The sequence below is a fragment of the Drosophila nasuta genome, chromosome 2L (assembly GCF_023558535.2).
Source record: "Drosophila nasuta strain 15112-1781.00 chromosome 2L, ASM2355853v1, whole genome shotgun sequence".
Classification (NCBI taxonomy): Eukaryota; Metazoa; Arthropoda; class Insecta; order Diptera; family Drosophilidae; genus Drosophila; species Drosophila nasuta.
Genome location: NC_083455.1, coordinates 24,461,800 through 24,478,160, shown reverse-complemented (window position 1 = coordinate 24,478,160; position 16,361 = coordinate 24,461,800). Strand labels below are relative to the sequence as shown.

At 35.2% G+C, this 16,361-nt stretch overlaps 1 protein-coding gene and 1 non-coding gene across 2 annotated transcripts in view; both read left to right on the top strand.

Moving 5' to 3' along the window:
• The window catches only part of LOC132798465 (semaphorin-1A), a 215,056-nt gene that overhangs the window by 114,043 nt on the left and 84,652 nt on the right, over positions 1–16,361 (top strand). The window lies entirely within an intron of this gene.
• On the top strand, positions 4,822–4,904 carry Trnal-cag (transfer RNA leucine (anticodon CAG)). The gene has a single exon. It is a non-coding gene; the product is annotated as a tRNA-Leu (tRNA).

Here is a 16,361-nt window from a genome sequence, read left to right as displayed (position 1 = left end):
TGTGCTGCCGAAAAGTGTATTTCATTAAGTTAATTTTAGCTATAGGCTTGCTATTGCATATTTGGCATTGAACTTCAAGGCTTCATGTATTTTCGCGGATGAAGAACTTTCTTAGATCATTAGCAACTTCCTTAGACCATTACACAAATTGTTTGCAGAGCGATTTCCGATCTTTTGAACGGACAAAAACTGATCAACGTAAAGTTCCAAAAGATTTCCGCTGTATGCTAAGTTCGACAGTTGAAAAGTTTGCTATTATTTTCAATTTCAAATTCTTTTTTCTTAACTTGAAAGTCGCTTTTCCATAATATATTTTATATTTATTTAGTATTTACATTTAAAAGTTGCTTTTAATTATATTTTCAGCTCTATATTTTTTCCTAAATTCCATAGTACAAAGCTTAGTCAAAACAATTCGACCTTGAGGCTGCAAAACAATAGTATTAGAATTCATTTTATAATAGATACGAAATTATTTCGCTGATTTGCTAAGCTTTTAAGCCAACGCGTTGTTTAGCTTTTGCCTTAGTCAAATTATTGTCTTAAGAACAGCTAATTTTATAGACAGTTTACGATCGGACATTCTCATGATCGTTAACAGCTTTTCACGTGTACGCAACACGCATAAAATAGCAAAGTCCAACGACAGCTGGGGGCACGTTTATTTACAGTTACACGTAACTATTGAGCACGCAATAACAGCGAAAGGGGGTGGTGGAAAAGGAAAAGCCAAGGGGCGAAAATAGACTATGAGTAAAATAAGAAAAGAAAAAAGAATAGCACAGGGAAAATGCATAACAAAGCGTAGAACAAAACTCAGCGAGTTGTAAAGAACTCGGCTGCTTGCCTTTGCACTCTCACAATAAATGCGCAATTAATTTTCATGGCAAAACTCGGAAAAGGAATTTTCGTTTTCGGAAGCAAACGATGAAAATTGTTTCTACAACTTCAATGTGAAAAAAATCAACAGCAAACAGCAAGTTGAACCACGACAACAAGCAAGCTGTCAAGGGGTCTAGAGAGAGAGAGAGAGAGAGAGAGAGAGATTAGAAAAAAAACAAATACAAAACCAAAGAAATACGAGAGCTTCGAGAAAAACTCTACAGGAACAACACATTTTTGTTGTTGTTTTTGTTATTTAGGTTGTTTTTCAATAAAAACAAGCGTGTGAAATATTTATGTATTTTTTACCAAAGAACATTGTAAAAATGTGTGCCAGATACCCTGTAAAAAAATAGCTATGCAAAGTCTTATTAAATTTAGAAAATTAAGAAGCAAAGGTAGAAAAATTATAAGCTAGAATTAATCTTTCTCTATAATTTTGAGTACTTTTTAATAATTTTTCTTTTTAATCATATAAATAGTCTCATTGTCATTAATTAGTTGAAATACAAATTCTCTACAATAATTCTTTAAAACTCATTAAACATTCATTACTCAAAATAACTCAAAGCTTAAATGCTAAAAGCTTCTTTGAAATTAGAAAACGAGGAAGTAGTAGTATAGAAAAGACAAAGAATACTAATTTTCAAAAATCAATTTATTTGAAAACATAATAGGAAATAGAAAAAATATCCCTTAATCGGCATATTGATCTAAAGTTCTAATCACACAATTTCACAAAAAAGTGCTTACATTATAAATGAGAAATATTGATAAAATATAAAAATGAAAATCAAAGAAGGTCTTATAAAAATAAACCATAAGATATACATTATTCTAAAGTTATAATAACACAATTTCTTTGAAAATTGCTTATATTATAAATGAAATAGATAGTTTGAAATTTATATTTTTTCTGCCTTTACAGGGTATTTTCTTAGTCTCGCATCATTAATTGCTTCAGCTTAGTTACTTTATATTGTATGCGCGATGTTTTGCTAAAAAGTTTTTTTATTAAAATATTGAATGTTTTTACTTGGGCGTTACTACTTCGCCCCTCCCCCTCTGTGCTTCTATTCCCTTCGTCTGCTGTTGCCTGCAGCAATGAAAAGTTTACTATACTTTTAATTTGTTGTTTTGTTGTGTTGTGTGTGTGCAATTCTTAATTTATTTCATCTCTTTCTCTCTCTTGGGCGAGGAAAAAATCAAAATCGCGCAAATGAGCAAACTTTGCTGGGTGCAACTTTCGGTGCAAAGCAGCTGAATTTATTGCTTTTGAAATGCGGTTGCGCATAAATGTGCAACAACAAAACAGCTGCCCCCCCCAAAAAAAAAGAAGTAAACAAAATATGTCTGATGTAGTTGTTGTTCTTGTTGTTGTTGTTGGTCCTGTAACAAGCTGTGCTGTGTGGTCTCTGAATGGGTCGAAAGCCGCGAGGCCGCAACGTAAATGAAATGAAATGAAGAAATGAGCGAATGAAATGAAATGAAATGAAAAATCCGCACATAATTGCAAATGCGTGAGATATTTTCCAAATGGCAAAATTATGAAAATGAAATGAAAATGGAAAATGGAGAACCGTTTTTAAGTATTCCATTCAGGTTTCGGTCTCTTCTATTTTTCTCCTTCCCTTCCCCCCAACATCATCTGAGCAATTTTGACGCCTGGTCAAAGTTTTCTTGTGTGTATTTTGTTAGGGGGGCCGCACTAAGTTGGGACATTTGATTAAATTGCCAATTGGAAATTTTTGCGAGCATAGAACGAACACACACAAAAGAAACGTCTGTTCAAACATGCCCTCTATAAATAAATACATTCTAATCTGACAGCTGACCTTCGTTGGTCCAAGCAGACAGCGTGTTTAGTCTTGAAGACGACATTATTCATGTTGATGATAAGCGTTCGCATAGTTTGCGAAATTCACAAAACTTGCAGAGTTTCCATAGCTGACTCATATAGTTTTTATACATATTTTTGACAGCAGCATCAATAACTTAGCGCTCATAAATACGTAAAAAGAAAGTGTTTAAATATGATTGTTAATGCGGAGAATGTACCCTGTAAAATGAAGCTATGATGGGGTATATTATTTAAAGTGATTAAATCTTTCTTTCTTTCCTTTTCTTTCTTCTTGAAAAGTCTTATAAACTGAGCAGTTCGTTAGTGCTGCTCGTAAGCAGTGCACTGCACGTGTCGATCGCGTCAAGCAGTCCACACACGTATGCAAGCAGTGCATTTGCCAATGTCATTAGACCTATGCACAAGTTTATTGCTTTCATTGCGAGATATTCCGCATTGTCATGCATCAAGCGAGATATGTCGCGACAGTTGATACTTATCATCATCAAGAATATATATATATATTCGTATACTAAATGGATTTATGCGATGAGGTCAGCACAGTCGTATTAATTCTGTTGTTTTTGCATGCGATGCCAATTTAAATTCAGAACTAAAACCAATTAAATATATATTTGCCTAATTAAATTGCATTTAGCGCATAAGCTGATTTCAAAATTTCCAAAACAACAACCAAAACAAAAAAAAAATGTCCAATCTAATCGAATTGAGCAACAAAAAAAGCGGCTTAAATCGATTTCCTTTTGTTCGGGGCGGCGACAATATGAAATTGATGAATTTTTCGCACCAAATGAATGACCCACTTATAAAATACAACTAATTGAGTTTGCTTTTTATATAGTAACACAATAAAACTATTAATCAAGAGAATGTAATTGAGACTGGGAACCAGGGACTGAACTGAAATTAATACAATAAGAACAAAGGAACTTTGTTAAGCACTTTATAAATTTAATGGGGTTTAACAAAAACGAAAAAACAGAGAATCAACAACAGCAATTATATTTAAAAAGTTCTTTATGGCTTTTCATTTTTCATATACACACATTTTTGCTTGCTGCTTTTTTTTTCTTTTTTTTTGAGGCCTTTTGTATTGTGGAGTGGCCATTGGAACTCTGGCTGCCTGTTCTGTTCTGTTCTGTTTCTGGCCAAGATTCACTGAGCCTGAAACACAAAAAACGTCTACACACTGAGCAGAGAGCAGAGAGTAATATATGTATATAGAAAAAAATCGCAGTACATGACGCTTGGGGGCACAATAGCGCAAAAGTTTCAAGTGGACTCCCTTGTGGGTGGCATGTGTGTGTGTAGGTGTGTGTTTGTGTGTGTGTGTGGCACTCTCTCATATATATGTTGGTCGTTGGCATCTGTTCAACGCTGTGGCACATATTCCCACTTTTGCCTTTTATTGCATGTTGTTGCTTAGCCTCCGCTATTGCGTCTCCAGGATACGGAAAAGTCTATGTGTACGTATGTGTATGTGTGTGGGTGTGTATTTCATTGTTTTAGAACAATGTAACCCATTTGGCTGCGCAACTGACTTTGATTTGTCCTCTCACTCGCACATCCTCCCTCCTCCCTCTTTATCATACTTTATATTGTAGTTTGTTTAGTTGACGGCACTTTAAAAGTCTTCAAGAGTGCTAAATCTTTAATAAATTGCAGCAAAGCTTTGAAAAGAAACTAAATTTTTCTAAATTTCTGAAAGTTACTCTCAAATTTGCATCTACATATTTCACTCATATTAATAATTTCGTTCTTTTTCCCGTCTCATTCATTAATTGAAATACAAAATCCCCCACAAATTTTCTTTAAAACTTATTAATTACAATCCCAGCAGCTAATTTATATTGTGCTGTTGTTTTCATTAAAAATTCTTAACATCGCCCCTGGTCTAAAAATAACTCTCAGCACTGCTTCTTTTCCCATGTCCCATGTCGCTTATGCTGCTTACGTCGTCTGACGTCACTGCCTGCGCATACGTAATTGGCTTAGCGTGCGTTATGATGTGTTCTCTGCTGAGAATCGAAACGTTAGCGTTGTGCTGTTGTTGTGCATTTGACGCTGAAGTGACAAGAGTCAGGATGGCCGAGTGGTCTAAGGCGCTGCGTTCAGGTCGCAGTCTACTCTGTAGGCGTGGGTTCGAATCCCACTTCTGACAAGAATTTTTTTTCATTCGTTTTTTTAATTTATTTAATATTTTTTTGTGTTATTGCAATAAAGTTTCGCTTGACTTTTGGCAAAGCATAACAACAACATAAATATATAAAGCAACTTTATTGCAATTGTTGTTGTCGCTGCGCCCTTCGGCACTTGAAAATGTCTGCGAGTTTGTTTTTTGGGAGCACATGGCGAACATTAACAAAGTTTCACTTGAAAATTAAGTTGCTTTTGCTCTGGCTGCTGTGGCTGTGTGGTTCTGTGAGAATTCAATAAATTTGCCGTGGGTCATGTTTTGGAACAGTTGCGAGAGTTGCCCCGAAATGAGCAAAAGGTGGAAAAGAGTCAGCGACGGCGGCAATAACAGAAAAACACAGGAAACGGCAACAGAAAAGTTTTGTGCAGGTTTTTCTGCTGTTGCTTGTTTTTTGTTTTTCTCCGCTCTGTTTTCCTTTTTTTCTCATTTTTTGTTTTATAGATGGCAACAGCGAGTGCAACATGACGACCAGCAAACGGAACACAACACACAACACACACTCGCCAAAAGCTCATAAAATATTTAACTGCACACACACACACACACACACACACACACATGTCCGAAAGGGTCGTTTGAAATCGTAGAATTGCAAAAAAGTGCGTCCGAAAAATGTTTCTTTTTCACAGTATTTTCTCTCGTTTGGCTCGCTAACAATGAAACTTCTCCGAGCCCTTTTTCTTTTGGTTGTTGTTGTTGTTGGTTGTTGGTTGTGCGTTTCCTTTGGCTTCTCATTTTCCGCCATTTGCAGCTGTGTTGAAATGCAAACGACACACACACACACACACACTCACACACACCTGCTGCTGGAAAATATCGAACACCAAAAACTGAGCTGCAAAAATGTGTTGAAGAGCAGCATTTGGAATGTTCTCTTCCCCTTTTCACACACACAGAGAAAAAAATACCCGAATCTGGGTTACAAAGTTTTATTTTCAAATGTTGCTTTTGTGGGTGTAGCACACTGTGAGGGGGGCGTGGTCCACAGGGAGGAGGCAGAAGAGCAGGAGGCGGACTATCATGCAGCCGGGGCCAAAGTGAATTTATGCCAAACGCGAATATTTCCATTGATTTTGGCTTCTTTATTGCCATTTTTCGTCCTCGTCGTTGGCATTCTCAAAATGTTGCAACAATTCGTGTTGTTGTTGCATGTTTGCTTTGCTGTTGCAACTAGCAAATAAATTGCCACAGTGATAAAAAAAGAGAGGAGAAGAAAAGCAACTGCATCAAATGGAGGAACGTCGCATTTTCTTTTCCTTTTGCCTTTTCCCCATTTAAAGCTGACAATTCGATTATTTTAAGCTGTGCAATAAAACAACGAATGATATATGCGTAAGCAATGAATACATTGCTGCAACACAAATTCAATTTGCGGCAAGTAAATAAATAAGAATAGAAATAGCAAATTGATAAAGGTTTTCAAAGCAATTGTTGACAATTTATTAAACATTTCTTAATAGAAACTTATGAAAATATTGACAATTCATTAAACATTTTTTAATAGCATAATTTGAATTTATTTTATTGATGATTTATAAAAATGTTGACAATTTTTTAAACTTTGCTTAATAACAGTATTTAAAGTTTGTCTATTAATTTAATTTATGACTACGTCTTTAACTAATTTCGCAATTTCCTTTTCCTATCTTTGCAGGTGCGTATACTTGATATTTAGATGAAATATTTCCCTTTTGCTTGACTGGCGATAAGTATAACTTAAAATTTGTTTTCCTAGTTTATTTAGTAGCTCTTTTAAGAGTGAAAAAAAGAAAGGAAAGTAGAGTTCTGTATGCAAATAATGAATGTACTTGAACTTCCGTTGCTTGTCAGCGATGATAAATAACCACAGCAGTGAATTCTTTTTGCTTTTTCGCGTATTGCGTTTCTTGTATGATTTTCCATTTTCCATTTGGTAGGAAATGTTGCTTTGGCCACAGCACCAGCATCAGCATCTTCATCATTGTCTTTGTTCCGTTTCATTGCCGCGAGCGCTTTTATCTTTACATTCAGTTTACTTTATTTCTTTTTTTTCCCCTCCCTCCAAGTCAAGTCTTTTGTGTGTGTGTAAAGGCCTTCAACCTTGTGAAAACCTGCCACAAGTCCTTGCCCCCCTCGTTCAGCATTAAAATGTCGACGACGGCGGCGGCATCACACAGAAAATTATGAAAGGATCCGTTGAATAGCGTTACACACAGAGCGAGAGAGAGAGAGAGAACTCAAAGCGAACGCTTTTTCAGCACTTAAGACTTTGGGCTTCATCGGGTTTTCACTCGCCCCCTTTTCTTTCTTTTCGTTTGTGCCTTTAAATAAATAAAACCCAGCATCAAAACCAAAGTCGTTCAGGCAAAGCCAAACAGATTGAGAGGAAGTTTTGTTTGACTATGAATCTGCAGATTGAGTGGAGAAAAGTCAAAAGTAGCTGCGCAAAATAATGATAATAATGATGACATTGACGATTTCAATTGTGGCCACAAAGCGATGAAACCTTTTCCTCATTCTTTTATTCTCTTGTCACTAAACAAGTTAAGAGCCGAGGCTTTTCAATGTTGTGATGTTTAGACAAATCGAGGATTTGTGTTGTGTTTGAACAGCACGAAACTAAACATGATTTAAATTGAAATGTGTTTGTTGTGTTTGGTCAACTTAAAGTGCAACTATTTGAGAATGTAATCCTTTGGGTTATAATCCCGTTCCATGCTCAATTTCATTAGGGTCAACTCAATCGACTAAGCTAGCAACCAGGTAAAGAGAAAAAGAGAGAGAAGCATCGCTCGATTTGACATGACCCGCTTTATTTTTCGAGCGCGTGCCACGTGAACCACAAAAGCAGAGCGAGTGTTGTTCACGTCCGGACACACGGAATGGGAATGGGGGTTCGTTTTATGGGTCATTGGAGCAGCAGTAGCATCAGTAGCATCAGCAGCAGTTGCAACACAGCAACGGCAACAGCAACGACAACAGCAAAGTGACGTGCTTCGGGCTGCTGTTGAGGCAATCATTGGGTTCGAGTTGATGAAAAGCCAGAGAGCGTGCTGCGACATAACCTACATGATAATGTTCATGTCAGTGGGAAGACACGAGTTAAGGCGCTGCTGGAAGCTCTCTTCTTGTTGTTGCTGCTGTTGCTGCGGGTTGACAGGCAAACGGCATCATTAAACACGAACAAAGTATCATCGTCATACTCATCATCTGCAGCAGCAGCAGTAGCAGCATAAACTTTAGCACGTGCCACAGCCACGACCACACTGAGAGAAACTCGTAAAGCTGCATATATGGCTGCTTTCAATAATTGTTAATCAAGTGCAGACTTCAGTTTAGTTGCATTTTAATTGATTAGTTGCAAAAGTGACAAACAACGAGCTACACTCATAGCAGGCAGCTTTGTATTGTAGTGCACACTGCTTGACAGTTTTGCTTGATCTGCTTGCGCTGTCACTTGAGCTGATCAGCATTGAAGCAGTTGAACTGCTTAACATGGGACATATTCATACATACATATGTCATGAGTGATACATTTGTTTTGTTGAGAATATAACGTGTTTGAATATTCTTATAGTTATTAATATTACTGCCTTAAATTATTGTAAGTGATTTTTACTTTTTGTTAGAAAATTATACTCATGTTGGCATTTGTATTCCTATTAATTGCTAACAATTTAAAAGTTTCGGTTTTCTTAAAAAATTGTACGCTCTCACTTGAGTTGAAGCCTTTGAACTGCTTGATAAATGTGGTACATTTTTGTCACAAATAGTACATTTTGAAGAGCAATGAACTAGCAGCGTTTACTCTTTTTAATATAATAAATAATTAAAAAGAAATGTAAAATTATAAATTTATTTGCATGAAATTCCAGCTGTTATTGTTGCTTTTAATTATAGCAAGTACAGCTATAGAAAATGCTTCCTTTTTTCATTTTATAAACTTCGTTTTAGTTAAAGATTCTATTGTTGTTTGGGCGTTGCTTCGAAAATCTTTACTTTTAATTTCTCGCAGTGCAGTGCAACTCATTATGAGCATATGTTGTATATCGTGCTGTGCATCTCTTGCTCATAAAGCGGCACACATGCCTCCTGGTCCTTTAACTACACCCAACTCCTCTGCCTTCTCTAAAGTTGCGCCAATTTATAAGGCAATGCAAGTCATTGTCTGATTGCGTGTGTGTCTGCGTGTGTGTGTGAGGTACGGCTCAAGTGCCTGAGCTTGATCAATTACACCCACTGACACTGTTAACCCGAACCCAAACCCGGGACGGGACTCGAACCCGGGCTCTTTTGCTACTCATATTTGCCTCGACTGGGGCCGCATATCATTGTCAGTGTAATAAGTGACGCGTGTGCTTAATGCACACACACCTGCGTCCATTCTGGCATATCCTGGCTCTCATTCGCAGTCGCAGTCTCAGTCTCTTAGTCTCTCAGTCGTATCTCGTCTGCTTGTGCTGCTGCCATCTATCTCGTCTGCCTGTTTGCGATTCATTCATGCATGCCTCACTGGCCCAGTTGTGACTACACACACACACTGGCTGCCTGCGTGCACCTGACAGAGCAGACAGCAGCAGCAGAGGCTCCTCTACCTTCTTCTGTGTGATGTGTTTGTTTAGGCACATGTAAAGCATCTTATCTGCGTCGTGTAAATGCTGCTGCTACTGCTCTGGATTATGCACAGACAGCAGACAAACGCAGGCACAACTCAGAGGACATTCGCTACCTTCCTCCCTCCCTTCCTTCCTCGCTTGTCCCTACCGAAAAAATACCTTTCGCCATAGATATTTTGGAAGCAGACTTTTCAGCCAGCTCATGCCGAAAATATCATTTAGTTTCTCTCCCTCTCTCTCTCTCTTCGTCTCTCCCTCTCTTGTGTTTGAAGAGCAAGTCATACAGGCGTGAGCTCCTAATGAAGCACACACAGCTTGAATAAAAGAAATACGTATATATTATATATGCATTTTGCCAGTGAGGCGCAAAAGTGTTATGTAACAGCACTTATCAAAAGAGGCTTCTAACAACTGAACAACTGAAGGTCAGTCCGAGTAAAGCTAAGAACTAAAATGTCAAAAGTGAGGAACGTGCTGAGGAATTATTCAAATTTAAAGGCAGCTATTAGCAGAAGGTGTTTCAAGCATTTTGTCTGAATATTTTTGTAAAAGAGAAACAACGAAACGAGAATGAAAATATGCATTAAAAGGCAGAATACAATTTGAGTATTTGTTGGTGTTAAATAAAAGTAAATTATGGCTGCAAGTTGCCAGCTCTTCATAAGCACCAAGTTGGCAGCTCCAACGAACTAAATATTATATTACATTGTGTGATTTCTTTAACATACTAAATTCTGTTAAATTGAAGAAAAATATTATTATTTTATAGCTTTAATATCGCATGGTCAGCCCCTTACAACCAGCAATTTGGCTCCAAATACATTCAATTCTAGATTAGATTAACCTTAATAATTGCATAATTGCTCAAAATTTAATAAGAACATTTAACAAGTTGTCAGCCCCTCATAAGCAACAAGTTGGCAGCTCCAAAAAAACATTGAATTCTATATTATGTAAACCCTAATAATTGCTTAACTTACTTCAGTTGTACAATTTGATAAGAAAACTTAGCAAGTTGTCAACCCCTTACAAACAGTAAGTTGGCAGCTCCAAATACATTTAATTATAGATTAGATTAACCTTAATAATTGCATAACTCAAAATTTATTAAGAACATTTAACAAGTTGTCAGCCCCTCATAAGCATCAACTTGGCAGCTCCAAAAAAAATATATATATTATATAAACCTTAATAATTGCTTAACTTACGTGAGTTGTAAAATTCAAATTTAATAAGAACACTTAGCAAGTTGTCAGCCCCTTAAGAGCAGTAAGTTGGCAGCTCCAAAAAAAACCTTGAATTTAAAGAAACTTTTCTCTAGTTGTCAGTGTCGCAAAATGCAAAAGCAATTAACCCAGCATGCGAATTAAGTATTACAATCAATTATCCTACAATAAAAGTTGTTCGCCCGCTGCTGCTGGTTGACCTTTGCAGCGTCATGCAATCGGATGAGGATAATGTTGGGGCACAAAAAGGAAAGCGATTGAGAGAGTTGACAGGGATAAGCACAAAGAAAACAGCATTAAGCACACTTAACAGCATATTGACACTCTTGTGAAACTTACTCGCATTTGATCGAGAACAAGAACGAGAGCGAAATGTAATTAAATTTACTTTTTAACATCAATATAATATCGTTTTTTTTTTTTTGCGTCTTTGGCCTTTGGCAACCGTGTTTCGCATTACGCATTGCGCTTGAGAAATTCCAGCAACTTAACTTGGCTCTTAAATAAAACACCTGGCAATTGGTTACGACAATTTGTTGTCATTACGGGAGTGAGAGAGCGAGAGCTCTTTTTCACTTCTTTTTCTCGCTCTTTGCCATTGCCACAGTTGACAGAAGTTGTTCATCATTAACTGGGTTGCGAGTGAAGGCGGATCGCCTTTACAAAGGGTTGTAGATGATTGCACTGAGCGTAAATAAATGCAAAATAATACAATAATAATTAAAAGTGCATAAAATACGAAGCAGCAGGACAACGAGAGGACTCTCTCTGACTTCGTTACGCTCCTTGCGCCTGTTACCACTTGACGTAAGTTGCGTTAATTGCTGCATAAATGGCGTGTAGTCCATATCCTGTCACATTTCGTGTGGCAACCGCAGTACATGCGGCAGACCCGAATACTCGCTGTGGCGTTTTCTCCCTCTCTCTCTCTCTCTCTCTGTCTCACTCTTCCCTCTCGCTCCCTTATCACTTTCAGCCTAAATGAATTTAAAGGCTTTTATGGCTTTTCCTTAACGTATGCCGATTAATTTCATTTTACACAAGGCACGTTCGCAATAAGGTTATGCTGCAGCAAATGACCGCCAGATGGCGTGTTGCGCGCCACTGAAAATGCATCATCAATGATGTCGAGTTAAGTTTCGAATTACCTTATAGAGATATATATTTACTTTACTTTTTGAACTGAAAACCTTCCAAAGTATATTTAAATATTGTCATTAAATTTTGAATTTAATTATAGAGCAAACTATATAACTTCTTTACAATTGTAATTTAACTTGCAGATAAATCCTTGAAATTCTTTATCTTACATTTTGCATTTAACTTAACGATAAAATAGTTGAAGACTACATTCAATATATATTTGCTTTACATTTTTAATTTAACTTGGAGAAAATCCTTGAAATTATTAACCTTACATTTTTCATTCAACTTTATTTATGTAGTTGGTTTACATTTTCAACTTTCTTTGTTAATATCAAAAAAGTAATAGAGTACAATCCATAAGCATTTGCTTTAAATTTGTAATTTAACTTACAGATAAAAGCCTTTTAAAGTAAACTATATATTTTGCTTTGCATTTCCAATTAAATTTATACATAAAAAAAACAATATATTTATTTGATTTACATTTTATGATTAACTTGCAGATAAAAATCATATTGAGTACATTTTATATTATATATGTTTATTTTACAGTTTTAAATTAGCTTCACGATGAAATTCCTAGAGTGAATTTTTAACTTGTCAATAAAAACTTTATAGAGCACATACAGTCAATAAACATTTGCTTTGAATTTATAATTGAACATGCAAAAAAAAGCCCTAAAAAGTATACTATATATTTAGCTTCGAATATTTTCTTTAACTGATACATAAAAACCTATTTTCACTTTACATTTTTAATTAAACTTATCGATAAAAAGATAGAAAATAAATATATATAATATACTACTTCAAAATTTTCGCTCTTCTGTGCAAATTTTTATAAATGAGCATTCTTAATTATTGCAATCATGTATTTTTATGTGCAACAAGCACCGGAAACCGCAAATTCAATGCAATTACATAAATAATTCGATTTGATTCTCATTTAAGTTCTATCACTTTTTTATGCCTATTTTTACAGTAGTTTTTCTATAAAATTATCTTTTTTTTCATTTTCAATTACATTGCAATTGTAATGCAAAAGTGCATTTAATTGGCAACTATTTGAAATATTAACGAATCTTGCAAACATTTCATCACTCAGGGCATAAATTCGATTTGCTCCAATTGTTTGTATGCTCTGGCGAATAAAATAAAATATCGTTTTGATATTGATGATTTGTGATTGAGTTAACTTTCATGCTTGTGTGCTGCATTTCCTGCCACTGATGTGACTGACGGGGCTAATTTCACTAAATTTATCGCACTTGTTATGGAAAATTGTGATTTGTGAAAAGAATCAGAGATTTATTTACGAAGGAAGTTGACTTATACGTATTACAACAATAATATAATTTTGATTTACTAGCAAATATTGTACTCTATGATATATTTTGAATGCAGTAGTATTTCAATATACCAAATGTAGCTTTCGGCTTAGTTGTAATATTTTTTGGTATATTAACTTGGTATATTTTATAATATATATTTATATTTATTTTGGTGTATAAATATATTAAACATAGCTTTCGGTGTAATTTGGTATATTATATTGGTATTTTAATTTGGTATATTATAAAATGTTCCATAGAAAATACAGTTTTCGATATATTTCCAGTATTTTTTGTTGGTATTTTAATTTGGTATATTCAAACAATAATTCAATATCAATATTCCAAATATAGCTTTCTGTTTATTTTTAGTATTTTTTATATCTAGAGTATGGTATATTTTAAATACAATTGTCTATATTCTCCATGTGGTAGTATATTAAAATACCAAATATAGCTCTTAGTATATTTTAGTTTTTTTTTTTTTTGATATATTAAATTATTAAATTAATAAATTTGGTATATTATAAAAATAATTCAACACTCCACATTCGACTGTAGCGTTTTCATTTGATTTAATACTGTATTCAATTTTGTATTCTACATTCATGTTGAATACCGAACTGGTGAGTTTAGTGTTCATTCAGTTTTTCGTAATATTTTTCTCTGAAGAATAATTTTACCATAAGTTCAATATTGAACTAAAAAACTTTCCCTTTCTCCCAACTTCAATATCCCTGACAAATCTCGATTTGCTAGCCTGCTCTTCCTCTTGCTTTGTGATCCCAATTAGTTCTTCCAATAACTCTCTTCATTAGTCGCTGTCATATTGCGGCTTATCCTTGAGCATTCCATCAGTTAGCACAAATGTAAGCAGACAATTACCAAGTGGAGAGTGAAGAGCCACCGAGTCCGAGTGCCATAAAGGTGTTGCAAGTAAATCCTGAAGCTGTGTGCTATCAAGATGCAAATGGAAGCAACCAAAAGTGGAGGATTCTCACAGATGATGAGAATGAGTCTGGCAATTGGAAAGGGAAATAACAACAACAGCAAAAGAATAAAAGAAAAAGCAAAACACGCAAACAAAACAAATGAAAAGCTAAAGCCAAAAAACCAAAACCAAATCAAACAAACAGTGCAACAAACTGCCAATGGAAAAGAGAAGGAGAAAGAGATGTAAAAAGAGAGAGAGAGAGAGAGAGAGAGAGAGAGAGAGAGAGAGAGAGAGAGAGAGAGAGAGAGAGAGCTGTGATAAGCCTGCGGCCAATACCGCTTCCAGAGATAAGGACGAGTGGAACGGCGTCGATTTCTGATTTCATTTCGTCTCTAAATGATGCCGTTTTTCCCTTCTCCCTTCCACTTTGCTGTTTGGCTTTCGTTTTGCCTTTTGATGGCAGCCGCCGCCGTCGCTGACGTTCGGCGTTCATTTCAATTAAATGCAAATCTCGGCTGGGGATTTTTCCCATTGAACGCGGTCCCAAAAAGTGGCAGATGAGAGGGATGGTGTCCAAGGATATGGACATGGACACAACACGGACAGTAAACACACAGAGAGACAGAGATAGATAGATAGAGAGAGAGAGAGAGAGAGAGACAGGAAGTTGCTCCTCTGATGTTCCCTGGATGGCGTTGCAAAAGTCGTGGAATGTTTTTCACGCATCGCTGCGTTTTGTTTTCCGGCATGCGAAGTCCTCTTCTTGATTTTCTTTTTTCCCTGTGTGTGTCAGTGTTTTTCTTTTTTTCCTCTCTGCTTTTCGACTATACAATTTCCATGTCATGCATTTCTCTCTATCTCTCGCTGGGCATAACCGCACTTCAAGAGCGGCTTACCAAATTGCTTTTGCTCAAGTCCAAATAAATGGATTTACTTGCAAGAATCTTTAATCGGATAAGCAAGTAGAAAAAATATTAAAGGCAGCTATTATGATTTTGAAAAAGAAATATGAACAGCTGCAGCTTAAGTTTCGATTAAGTCAATCACAAATATTAATCGCAATTGAAGCTCTTAGTATTACAGAAAATTTTGGGTTTTGAGGAGGACTTATTTCTGAAAAAAAATAATACTCCAAGATGTAAACAGTTGAATGAATTTAATCACAATAATAATAATATTGTAATTGTTTGTAAAGTCAACTTTTTCTCATAACAAAAATGATTCTTCAAAATCAAAACACTTCACAACATATTTTTCTTAAGATGAACGTACTTATTAATAATTTAAAATAGTTTTAAAAATATATATTACCTTTTTATTACTTTAGATATTATTAGGCTGTTAGCAAAAAGCTGCATTATTTATACCATCAAAAAGCTGATGAAAACTAATAATATTACTGTAAACTCAATCAAAGGTTAATGCTTTTTTAGCTTTGTTATTTTTATAGATTCCTTTCGTCACCAGTTATTAATAAATAATGAAATCTTCTAAAAGTTAGTTAAATTTCGCCAATTCAACAAAACTTAAACCCTTTATTTAACTTTGTCAAAAAAAGAGTAAAATCTTTACATTTTTTATGGATTCCTTTCGTCACCGGTTGTTAATAACTAAAAAAAGTTTCTAAAAATAAGTTAAATATCTCCGAATTCAATGCTTTATTACTTTTGCCTTAAGAAAAAGCAAATCATTTCCACATTTACTACCTCAAAGAATCCTAAAAATTAGTTAAATTTCTGTCAATTCAATTCAAGCTAAATGCTTTTTTAGCTTTGTCAAAAGAAAGAGTAAAATCTTTTGTTCTTTTTATTATATTAATAACTAGCAAAAGTTGCTAAAAATTAGTTAAATTTCTCCGAATTCAATCCAGTTTGAATACTTTATTACTTTTGCCTTAATAAAAATCAAATCTTTCCGACATTTATTACTATCAAAATATGCTAAAATTTAGTTAAATTTCTCCGAATTCAATTCAAGTTAAATGCTTTATTAACTTTGTCAGAAGAAAGAGTAAAATCTTTTGCACATTTTGATGCATTCAGTTCGTCACCAGTTGACGTATACGTAATATTTGGATTATGGCATTAAATGCGCTACTCTTGAAGTATGCAATAAAAGAAATATTACAATCTCTCTCTCTCTCTCCGGCGAAAACATGAGCAGCTCTCATGGAACTTGAGGAGCTGTTG